This window comes from Mixophyes fleayi, chromosome 6, assembly GCF_038048845.1.
Source record: "Mixophyes fleayi isolate aMixFle1 chromosome 6, aMixFle1.hap1, whole genome shotgun sequence".
Classification (NCBI taxonomy): domain Eukaryota; kingdom Metazoa; phylum Chordata; class Amphibia; order Anura; family Limnodynastidae; genus Mixophyes; species Mixophyes fleayi.
In genome coordinates this window covers 200,223,279-200,236,467 of record NC_134407.1, presented here as the reverse complement: position 1 = coordinate 200,236,467, position 13,189 = coordinate 200,223,279, and the positions used below count along the sequence as shown (strand labels likewise).

The window sequence follows — 13,189 nt, the reverse complement described above, 5'->3', positions numbered from 1 at the left end:
ACCAATTAGATTCTAGTTATTTATTTAGTACATTCTACAAAATGACAGCTAAAATCTGATTGGTTGCTATAGGCAACATCTCCACTTTTACAATTCTGCCATTTAGTAAATATACCCCAAAGAGTTCATTAATTTAGCACAATATTAATTAGAGCACAGCATCATTTTTTTATTATTATTTATAAGGTTCCACAAAGGGTCCACGGCATCAATATTTAGAATCACAAAATTGGGACACAACAAGCCCCACCCCCTTTCAGACCAAACTCCGCCCACAAATAGTGAGTTTGGATAAAACACCCACTTTTTCATCAGCCTCCTCCCTTTTTGCAGCCCGCAAAGCAGAATCTTCCGCCAAAATCGGGACAGTTGGGAGGTGTGTACTGCGGTGGGAGATCAAATAACACAATGAGCGCAAACCATTCATAGTACAAAGCAAATGACAGGCATAGTAAGGTAGAACTACTGCCAGTTACATGATGAACAAAACAGAAACAAGTTGCAAGAACAGTACAGGAGACAGCTTGGAGGTGAGATTAAGACATGGTGATGAATGGGGAGGTGAGGCTGCACTCGCTGGCAGATTGGAGAGGATGGGAGGGAGTGTGGAGGTCCTATAGGAGTCCACTTCAGTAATGACATCCAACTTCCTGAGAACAGTTAATTCTCGAAAAAAAAAAAAATGACTACACTTGTCGGATTGTGTCCATTTACATGATGTACAGCGCTACGGAATCTGCTGGCGCTATATAAATAAATGTTGATGATGTCCTGCATTCTGCTACTGGAGGTCGCAATTAAAATTATTCCTTCTCCATCCCTTGTACAAACTACCATAAACATTTGTGTTTAAGTTGTATGTAGTTTAAATCATACTTGCCAACTCTCCCGGAATGTCCGGGAGACTCCCGAAATCCGGGCAGGGCTCCCGGACTCCTGGGAGAGCAGGCAAGTATCCTGCATACGGCAACTTACTCGTCAAAATGACGCGATTCGCGGTGAATGGTGTCATTTTGGCCCTGCCCACCGCGACAAAATGATGTTTAGTTGTGGGGGTGGGGCCAAAATGACACAATTGACCCCGCCCAATCCCATCCTCCAACCACGCCCCCTGCTCTGGGATCTCCCGGAATTCACTTTTCAATGGTTGGCAAGTATGGTTTAAATGACACAAACTTTTTAAGCATTATTAAATCTGTCAAAAAGGTAACTATCACTCATTTTGAAGTTTGCATTCAGAAACTTATTTTTCCTTTCCTTTTGCGGGTCCCTATAACTCACTGACTCAGGTTACATTATTCTAGGCACACTGCCTGCTATGCTGAGTCAGGCTATCAGGTTAGAGTTACGTATGTCTTTGGCTCCACAGAAACACTTCCCAGCATATGGCACTATCATGTATATATATTCTTTTTAAAATATTAAAGCATGTTTGTTAATAATATTTATATTTAACGGATCGCTCTGTTGGTGGAGTGAGCAGGGCACATATATCTTTATTTGCTGAGCCATTCCTTTTCAACCAAGTTGTGTCTTGTCTGGATATTCTGAACATTGCACGCATATTGGATTCCTTTGAATGTAGATATTGCCCTGTACCACCATAGCTGTCTACACCTTCATACTCTGTCTACTCCAGAGCCATGGCAGGTCCTGTCTAGTATCCCATCCCTGCCCAACAGTTTAATCTGCTTGTTGTCAAATCAGGGGTTAGTATGGTAAATCCATTTTCTTTGACAAGAGATTTGCAGACTAAAAAGACATAATATATAGTTGTTGGGTTAAAGCTTTTTTTATTACAAATTTCAGCAAATATTGTATAGAGTTATCCACTCAATAAACTCGTCACCATGGCAATAATTGTGTAAAATTTAAATAAAAAGGAAGTACAGGGCCAATCACAGTGCATTCCTGATGTTAGACTTTTGTGATGTAATGGGTATCAAGTCAGTGGTATTATTTTGTACCCTCCAATAGTCCATAATTTGGTGGAACTGTCCTGATTCTCGGGGCTTGGCCATGTGAGGACATGTGCATGTTTGAATGGACAGTGAGAGTGGCTTACTGTGTCTCAAATCTATGTATATAAAAGGCTAACGCTGCTCCTCACCTTTATAACACACTTCTGTACATCTCCACTAGAGGGCAGTGTTGCTATATATACAGAGATGCACCCTAAATGTATCACATATTGTTACTTTACAATATTTAAGTAGTCCGTGTTTGTGTGTCAAGTAGCAAATGAATGTGTCTTTATTTTAGACCTATGATTAAATATACAATGTAACCTGATGAGGGAAGTCACATCCTGCCAGCATGGCTACTTTATTCGTTCTGAAAGCAGAATGCTTGCTATATTTTCCTAAGGAGAGGCCATTATCGCCGGTAATATCAGTTTACAGCAATCTCCACCACACACACACACACCTTCGCACATCACCCCACACACATCACCCCACGCACACCTCCGCACATCACCCCACGTACACCTCCGCACATCATCCCCACACACACCTCCGTACATCACCCCATGCACACCTCCGCATATCATCCCCACACACACCTCCGTACATCACCTCCAGGCATACCTCCGCACATCCCCCCACACACACATCGGCACATCACCACCATGCACACCTCCACACATCGCCTACAAGCACACCTCCACACATCGCCCCCACGCACACCTCCGCACATCCTGCCACTAACACCTCTGCACATCCCCTAATGCACACCTCCACACATCACCTCCACTAACACCTCCGCACATCACCCCCACGCACACCTCCGCACATCCTGCCACTAACACCTCCGCACATCCCCTAATGCACACCTCCACACATCACCTCCACTAACACCTCCGCACTTCACCCCATGCACACCTCCACACATCACCCCCACGCACACCTCCATGCACACCTCCACACTTCACCTCCACTAACACCTCTGCACATCACCTCCATGCACACCTCCACACATCACCCCCACACACACCTCCGCACATCACCTCCATGCACACCTCCGCTCATCCCCCCACACACACCTCGGCACATCACCTCCACACACACCTCGGCTCATCACCCTCACGCACACCTCCGCACATCCCCCCACACACACCTCCGCACATCACCTCCACACACACCTCCGCACATTCCCCCACACACACCTCTGGCTCATTACCTCCACGCACACCTCCGTACATCCTGCCACTAACACCTCCGCACATCCCCCCATGCACACCTCCGCACATCCCCCCATGCACACCTCCACACTTCACCCCTACGCACACCTCCAAACATCACCCCACACACCTTCACACATCACCTCACACACACCACCATGCACATCACCCCCACGCACACCTCCGCACATCACCTCCATGCACACCTCCGCACATCCCCCCACACACACCTCGGCACATCACCTCCACACACACCTCGGCTCATCACCCTCACGCACACCTCTGCACATCCCCCCACACACACCTCCGCACATCACCTCCACACACACCTCCGCACATTCCCCCACACACACCTCCGGCTCATCACCTCCACGCACACCTCCGTACATCCTGCCACTAACACCTCCGCACATCCCCCCATGCACACCTCCACACATCCCCCCATGCACACCTCCACACTTCACCCCTACGCACACCTCCAAACATCACCCCACACACACCTCCACACATCACCCCACACACACCTCCGCACATCATCCCCACACACACCTCCGTACATCACCTCCAGGCACACCTCCGCACATCCCCCCACACACACCTCGGCACATCACCACCATGCACATCACCTACAAACACACCTCCACACATCACCCCCACGCACACCTCCGCACATCCTGCCACTAAATCCTCCGCACATCACCCCATGCACACCTCCACACATCACCCCCACGCACGCCTCCGCACATCACCTCCATGCACACCTCCGCACATCCTGCCACTAACACCTCCGCACATCACCCCATGCACACCTCCACACATCACCCCCACGCACGCCTCCGCACATCACCTCCACTAACACTTCCACACATCACCTCCACGCACACCTCCGCACATCACCTCCATGCACACACACCTTCACAGATTTGGTAAAATGTTTTCAAATGACTCTTTGGTGTACTTGACTATTCCTACTCACTAGATTTTCCTAATTTCTTCGGCTTCTTTTGTTTGGTTTGTTTACAGCTTTGTGTGGCAGTTACCATTTATAGTCAGCCTTCCTATTCCAAACTGGCTTGATTTTCTATCCATTTGGTCCAACTTGATCTTACTCTTATTTTTTTCCATCACTTTGACCGGCTTCTAACTAGTTTGCTTTATAAAATGTTGGGAGGTTTGCGTTAGGTCTGCTTAGTACCAGCAGATATCACATCCACAAAAATTAAAAATCGGGACACTGATAGCATCGGTGAGTGTTGATATCCAAGAGTCAATTCCAAAGGCTTTGTACCAAAAAATAGATTTATCATAATACTTAGCACAGCGGGGGTTAACTGCCGAAGTTCTGTTTTTTGTGAATACAGGGAGATGCCAAAGATCAGCGGATAACTGAGGGGTTGCTATACAGGATAGCATGTAGTGTTTAACAGGAGATATTGGTGAAGGGAAACACACACAATAATCTGGCAAACCGGTGATTGGGTTGCCATATTAATATTGTGTCTGAGTCTGTAAAAATCTCTTTACTCTGCCGACTGTTTGAATTGTGTAACTGATCAGTTAGCGCTGCTGGAAGCTAAGAAGAAATCCACCATTCCTCCTACACCTCCGGATGCCAGCGTCTCAAAAGTATGTCAACCGTAGGTCTGTGCCAATTGCTTGTAGAAACTAGCTCTTAACAAGATACAAGTTCAGTATACACTGTTTATTGTATTGAACTGTTATGGGCAATACCCCGAGTGGAAACACTGACTCTCCCATGTCCGTTTTCAGTAAAACTGGAATTTTACAAAAATTTGACTCTTTGGCAGCGTAGCTCCTATACACAGACATATACAGAGACATAGTAGATACTGCTGGTCCTGGGTCCATTTCTACAGCTTGGATATTTTACTAAGCCATATTGCTTGTCATTCCCATTTATATGGAAAGTTCTATGCTGGCCAGCCCATTTTCGCTATCAGTATTAGACATATTTTTCTCTATAGCATGTATGCTTTTGGTCTTGTTTTCACAAATTTTCTTGTAATTTCTATCTCCAGTAGTAGCACGTGTCCAGCGGACACTTTGTAGATGTCCCTTGTTGTTGCATCTCCTATAGAGCTCATTCTTGACTATGTATTTCCCTGGAACGTGTGTGTCTCTACCATAGCGGTAACATACTGCAGTTTGCGACATGTTTGCCTGACTGACTCTCGTTACAGCCACCATTTTGTATACATTCGACACTGCCTTGACTCCTGTTTGTAGCTCCGTGGCGCCTCTGGCTGCTGTCTCCATAGACACTGCTACCTGTACTGCCCATTTAAATGTAAGGTCTGCTTCCTTTTTTGTACACTTTAATTGAAATTCCACACACTAATCTATTAGAACATCACTCGATCTGTTTCCAAAATGCCAGTGATCTAACAGAAACGATCTTGCAAAATATCTGCCAAAGAATTATTTGCTTTTTTTTCGGTGGCAGTTGAACTATCATCATCATCATCAGGGGCACACGCAGGATTTTTAAGGGGGTTTCCCCCCCCCCAAAAAGAAAGAATAAAAAGCGAAAGCTCCATATCCAGCAGCCGCAGCATAGTACAGGGGCACTTCTTTAGCGGAGGGGGGGGGGGTTTCTGGGTCTCTGGGTCTGCGTGCGCCACTGATCATCACCATTTATTTATATAGCGCCACTGATTCCGCAGCGCTGTACAGAGAGCTCATTCACATAAGTCCCTGCCCCATTGGAGCTTAGAGTCTAAATTCCCTAACATACATAGCAAGAGAAAAGCTAGAGTCAATTTTGATAGCAGCCAATTAACCTACCAGTATGTTTTTTTGGAGTGTGGGAGGAAACTGGAGCACCTGGAGGAAACCCATGCAAACACGGGGAGAACATACAAACTCCTCACAGATAAGGACATGGTCGGGAATTGAACTCGTGACCCCAGTGCTGTAAGGCAGAAGTGCTAACCACTTAGCAACCGTGCAGTTTTCCCCTTCGTGATCGGAGATATATGTTTGGGCTCGTCACTGGTTGTAGTGTATTGAATAATGACTGCATATACTCAATAATACAGTGAGACCAGGGCCACTGCACAGGCTGGGGCTTGTTAATTTCAATAGCATACGAGCAGACAGTAAAGTGAGACTTTTGTTACAACAAAACAGATTCAGCAGAACAGTGTAAAACTAACATAGCAACATATCCAACATTCAGAAAGACTGCAGACTGCAAAATCATACTTGCCAACGTTCCCGGAAATTCAAGGAGACTCCCAAATCCAGTTTAGGTCTCCCGGACTCCCAGGGAAGAGCAGGCCATTCTCCTGGATCCTGCCCACTTCATAGTGCAGTGGAGGGGACGGGTGCCTTCATGACGGGATTTGCGGCAAATCGGCGCATTTTGGACATCATTGCGTCACAGGGGCGGGGCCTACATGATGCGATCTACTGTGTCCCGTCACCCTCCGTACTCACACTACACCTCCCCTCCGGGAGATAGTAATAAGTCGTCAACTATGCTGCAGATTCAACATTCACATAACTAACATGGACAATGGCCTATATGGTCTATGTAAGCATGATATAGGATGCATCTCTGTAATGTTAGACCCTGAAAACAGACATCAGTGGAGAAGGCCAACAATGTCAAACTGTCTAAGTTAATGGTGGCAGTATACAATCAACAGACACGGAAACAAAGCAAAGGTCAGTGGCTGGTGAAGCTTAACCAAAGTCAAAGGTTTAGGTGGTGTCAGCACCCAGGACAATAACAGAACACTCATCAGACACTTTGTGTAAGTGTAAATCATGTTACTGAGCAGTGTAATGGATCACCCACCCTGGAGTTCATGTGTATGTTATACAAGGGGCTATGCATGCTGGACAGGGCACCATGTAATATGCTGGACAAGTGGCTTGATATACTGGGCATTGGCCTGTATATAGATATTACCCGGGAGTTCCTAGAGAGGGTATGAGGGAGGGGCTAGGGCTTCAAGAATCACATAATTTTTGGTGCATTATTCCCAGAGAATCACATCATTGTGGCTCTAATTCTGCCAGTTACACTAGGAAGTGGACAGATGCGGGAGGATGTCCTACTCTCCCAGGAGTCCGGAAGACCTACCCGAAATTTTGGGATAGTTATCAAGTATGTATTAGTTTAGATTTGGTTTACTCTGGACTGTATATGCATAATTTGTTAGACACATAGGGCCTGATTCATTAACAAACGCAAACCGACCATAATGTGCGTTTTTTTAAAAACGCAGATACATCAGGTATATGCAACATACCGTACTCAACAAGGAGCAGATATGGAGATACGTCTGCTGGTGAATACGGGTCTAGGTCCGCTCTGCTCTAACAGAAAGGAGACTACAGGATTCATCCAATACATATGTGGAATATAAAGGCACAAAAATAACACACAAAAAAAAGCAAAAAGCATTTAATTAATGTCACCTGTTAATAATATAGTCATTTAAACTCCTCACCCTCACCTTTAAAGCTCTAAGTCAATATTCCCCTCCCTACATCTCCAATCTCATCTCTTCCTACACTCCTACCCGCCCCCTCCGCTCTGCCTCTGACCGCCGCTTCACTACTTCACTGATCACCTCCTCTCACTCTCGTCTTCAGGACTTTGCCCGGGCTGCTCCCCAGCTGTGGAACGATCTTCCACATTCCATCAGGTTAGCATCTACTCTCATAGGCTTCAAGCGTGCCCTTAAGACTCATTTCTTTATTCAAGTCTATCAGCCCTCCTCCTAACTCCCTTGTCCCGGCTCTCTCCCCCAGTTAGTACCACCCTATTTGTGTCTCCCCCTTCCCTTTAGGATGTAAGCTCTCAGGAGCAGGGGGCCCTCTTTCCTTGTGTGCTCCTTCTACTGTTCCATCACCCTCGGTACCTCTTGGCCTGCTTCCCTAGCCCTGCTTCCCTGTTTTATTAAACTTCAGCCTTCTTCTTTCTGATTTCTACCATCCCTTTCACTATATGTCAGATATAATCTGATTTGCTTTACCCTGTCACCTGTGTTTGTATATATTTGTGTCTCATGTTGTGTCTTGGTTCTGTTTCTGTATATGTAATGTACGGCGCTGCGGACCCTTTGTGGGGCCTTATAAGTCAAAGATAATAATAAATAATAATAATAATAATAATTAATGACAAAATATTAAAACATTTAAATAGTTTTTTTGTTTTGTCTTTCCAAAAAACACTGGTATTAGGATGTACTTGTGTTTGCAATCAGGAGCGACTGTAAAATATTATTTTAAGTGCAGTAAAGATTTCCTGACCGGTTTAATCAGCATGTTGGCCGTTGCCTCAGAGAGTATGTGGATTGTAAACAACAGAAATCTTTATGACATTCCATTGAAGCTCATGAAAGGATCACAGAACTGTATTTACATGCTGAATTGGACATCCATACTTTTTGTCATCAGTTGTCGTATCTCCTGTTATCAGAGGTAAACCACGGTGGAGCTGCAGCTCACTTCTAGGCTGGAACTGCATTGTTTTCACAAGATCGAGACCGAATATCGCCGGGTACATTGGTGAAGCTAATTACACCTAGCTGTTGGCGCCCGCCGCTGTTGAATCGGATCCCTGCCAGACGACTCACTTCAACTGTTCCGTTTCGCATGCAGGAGGCTTCAGTCCTAACCTTTGGAATAAGGAATTTAATTAACACAATACTGCATTTAACATATACAAGAATACCAATTGATATAGATTATATAGCGATTTATTTCAAGTCATAAATCTGTACAATCTCCTGGTTTATGCTTGTTTATACGATTGGAAGAGAGACTTATTTCATACCACAAAGCTAAAGGTTACAATCAACCAGAGAACGGATGTTCATTGAGCATCAAGTTATATGTGAATTATGGTGATGATCCGTTCATACCAACCTGTTTTCAGCTGATACTTAGTTAAAAGGACATTACACAGAGAAACAGTGTGATACATTGGATAATAGAACACCAGAAACACTGTATTATTATACATGAGCATCATCAGAATATCAAACCTAAAAAGTTCTCTTTTAACACTTAGGGCTAGATTTACTAAGCTGCGGGTTTGAAAAAGTGGAGATGTTGCCTATAGCAACCAATCAGATTCCAGCTTTCATTTATTTAGTACCTTCTACAAAATTATAACTAGAATCTGATTGGTTGCTATAGGCAACATCCCCACTTTTTCAAACCCGCAGCTTGGTAAATCTAGCCCTTAGGCTTAGGCAAAATGGAGCTCTAAAGCCACACAGGTTGTGCACCTCCTTCCAAGAGTAATAAGCCACTTGCAACCAAATCTAAAATCATCATCTTCTACCCTCAATGCAGAGGTGACTTTCCCTTAAATACAGTATAAGCAAGAATACAGGGAAAAGACATTTTCGTTCATTAGGAACTGTGTAAAAGTACATAGCCAACAATTGATACAGTGAGGGCCTCATGTTAAGATGGACAGAGTTGCACCCAAAACATAAAATATGTGAGGAAAAAAAAAGATGCAATTACACATTTATTCTAAGGGGGGTATTCAATTGACAGCGGGATCGCCGCAAAGCCCGCACTCGAAAAATATTACCGTTAATACGGTAATTTACTTGCTGGATTTCAGCTCGCAGCTCTTTTCGAGCGCGGGCTTTGCAGCAAATCCCGCCGTCAATTGAATACCCCCCTAAGTGCGACTAAGCATGCTGTGTTCTATTTATTAAGCAGGGATATATATATATATACATATATATATATATATATATATATATATACATATATAAATATATCTCTTCCATCTGTGCTCTAGTTACTGGGAGAGCAGAGGCTGACTGCAGAGAGTGTATATATATATATATATATATATATATATATATATATATATATATATTATATATATATATATATATATATATATATACACATATAAACACACACATATATATATATATATATATATGTATATATATGTGTGTATATATGTATCTAATATATAAATGCTTAGTGGCATCTGTCTGTCTGTGTGTGTGTGGGGAAAAAAAAACAAGTTGCAGCGCCACCTGCTGGGCGGAGTTATACACTGACCTACTAAATTCTTAGTGTGTGTGGGAAAAAAAATTCAAAAAGGGCTGAAATTTGGTAGGGCTAAAACTCATTTTCGTGAGGTAATTTTACCTCATGAACACACATGTGTAGAGGCGTGCGTTAGTGTGTGTGTGTGTGTGTGTGTGTGTGGAAAAAACTATTTTCTCAGAAAGGGCTCATCCAATTGACCTGAAATTTGGTATACTGACATTATTTGACAAAAAAATTATAATAGTGAAGTCAGTTAACTTCCATCATCCCCCCTTCCCCCCGTGGGAGGGGTAGTAAAGGCTAAATTTACCAGTTGAGGGGTAAAACTCATTTTTGTGAGGTAATTTTACCTCATGAACACACATTAAAAAGGCCGCTTGCGTCGGGAAGTAACGCTCTTCCCCTGAGGAGGCCTGGGCTATGGCCCAAATGCATGACAAGTCTTTTTAAGACCTTAAGTAGCTTGATTTGTCTAGAATGCATGAGTATCATGCACGGGTTAACTTGTATATATATATATATATATATATATATATATATATATATATATAATATAAATGTCTAGTGGCGTGTGTTAGTCTGTCTGTCTGTGTGTGTGTGTGTGTGTGTAAAAAATAAAACCAAGCTGCAGCGCCACCTGCTGGGCGGAGTTATACACTGACCTACTAAATTCTTAGTGTGTGTGGAAAAAAAAATTCAGAAAGGGCTGAAATTTGGTATACTAAGATGTTTTTAATTTGTTAATTTAATTTGTTAATTGTTAAAAGTGTTTATAAAGATTTAAAAAAAATATATATATATTTCTTGAAGGAGAAGTGACAGTTGGGAGTGGTTGGTGGTTGCCGGGGGTGACAGTGGGGAGTGGTTGGTGGTTGAGGCTATGGCCCAAATGCATGACAAGAACCTTTTTAACACCTAAAGTAGCTTGATTTGACTAGAATGCATGAGTATCATGCACGGGTTAACTTGTATATATATATATATATATATATATATATATATATATATACATGAGAATTCTGTCTCATGCTGTAAGTCCTGTAATTTGGATGAAATTAAAAGATATATCCAGTAGTATTGAATAAAATAAAAAAAAATCTACTTACCCATTGCTGCAGCCTCTCTGGTCCTTAGTCCTTCAGGGAGCATAAGACAGTCAGCTGACAGAAGGAGGGGGCAGGTCACATGATCGCAACTGCGATCTTATGTGAAAGATGACTGGCTGTCACTGACAGCCAGTCATCTGCAGCAGCAGGAACGCAGAGGAGGACAGCGGGGACGCTGAGGAGGACAGCGGGGACGCCGAAAAGGACATTGACCCCCAGGTGAGCTGGATGGGCTCCGCCCACTTCTAGAAGGGGTGTGGCCGTAGGGCAGCGGGGCCTACCGGTGATTTTTCCGGTATCCCGGTGGGCCAGTCCGACGCTGCGAGTGAGAGGTGGTTACCAGAGATGAGACAAGGCGCAGGTCAGAGATAGATTTAAGAGGGCAGGAAGGAGAGTATTTTGATATGAGATATGAGATGTATGAAGGTGGTGCTGTTGAGGGCTTTGTAGGTAAAGGTGAATAATTTGAATTTGATTCTGGAGGACTCGGGGAGCCAGTGTAGGAATTTGCAAAATGGTGCAGCAGATGTGGAGCAGTGAGAGAGGAAGATCAGTTTTGCAGTAGTAGTTAGGATGGATTGAAGTGTGGATGTAAGGGTGTCAGGAATGCCAGATAGCAGGAGGTTGCAGTAGTCAAGGCGGGAGATAATGAGAGAATGGATAAGAGTTTTGGTTGCATGTTGAGTAAGAAAAGGGCGTTTTCTGCCAATGTTTTAGGGTGGAGTCGACAAGGACTGGGAGAGAGTCTGGATGTGAGAAATAAAGCAGAGGGAGGAGTCAAATGTGACATCAAGGCAGCGAGTTTGGGCGAATACTAGCAAAATAATAATATGGGTCACACATGAACAGGTCTACTAAGACTGACTCGGCAAAATGATAAGACTTCTCTTAAAACTGCCAACCGGTATCGCTGGACAGCTGCCACTGCAATATTTACTTGATAAATCATAGCAATAAGTGGTGATAGAAAACCAATCTTGACGCCACTTTTGAATAAATAGATCACACTATGATAAATGCGTCCCCTGCATAAAGATACGTTTAAATTATGATGCGCTTCCATCTCTGATTGTGCTGCAATGACGTGAACACGTCCGTACAATACCTTCCCTATGATTGTCTCCCCGACCCTCTCTGATTGCACTTCTCTAAGTATAAGTATGAGCTGAGTCTGCATACGGACTCCTCTTACACATTTGTTGTGCACATGCGCAGTATACAAAGGCGTATTTTATCCCCTCCAAAATAAAACATACGTCCAACTTAATGACATGACATTCCACAAGTGGCTTTAAACTAAAACATTTCTGTAGTATTCTATCTTACATTTTAACAGGGAGAGAAGACTCCTGGATGTGTCTGGGCTGGAGTAGATTTGGCATGTACGGACTAGTTTAAAATCATGAACAGTTATTTACAGTGGGGTTATTTTTCATTTCAAACGTTTTTTATACTCCAGGAAAGCAGTTCAGAACAATAGATGCTATCTCAGCCAGCTCTCCAGGAAGAGATCACATTGTAACTGACTCTGGCTCAGGAAACACTCTATAGCTGTAGGTCCAATCTGCCTGAAATGCTACGGTTCCTGTATTCAATAGCTGACAGGGGGGGGGGGGAAGGGTGTTAACTACGAGGGAGATGCTCGGTATATTAATTACCATCACATCTATTTTCATAGCAGTCATTTCTAAGTACAATAAAGTACCATAGTAATATTGTGTATGACAAGGAGAGTTTAATGCATTGAAGGGGCAACGTGAAATAGCTGGAGCTCCGCATGCCCTGAGTCAAGATTCTGCCTCCTGCCCTGCAGTCATGATCCAAAGTAAGCACCAGG

The 13,189-nt window shown here is 43.7% G+C and overlaps 1 long non-coding RNA gene across 2 annotated transcripts in view; it reads right to left on the bottom strand.

Moving 5' to 3' along the window:
• Positions 1-303: 303 nt before the first annotated feature.
• The window catches only part of LOC142095175 (uncharacterized), a 187,208-nt gene continuing 174,322 nt past the window's right edge, over positions 304-13,189 (bottom strand). For both annotated transcript variants that reach the window (XR_012677752.1, XR_012677753.1), the window contains exons 3-4: positions 8,602-8,835; positions 304-383 (exon numbers count right to left, since the gene is read on the bottom strand). This is a non-coding gene — a long non-coding RNA (uncharacterized LOC142095175). The remainder of the gene's footprint in view (positions 384-8,601; positions 8,836-13,189) is intronic.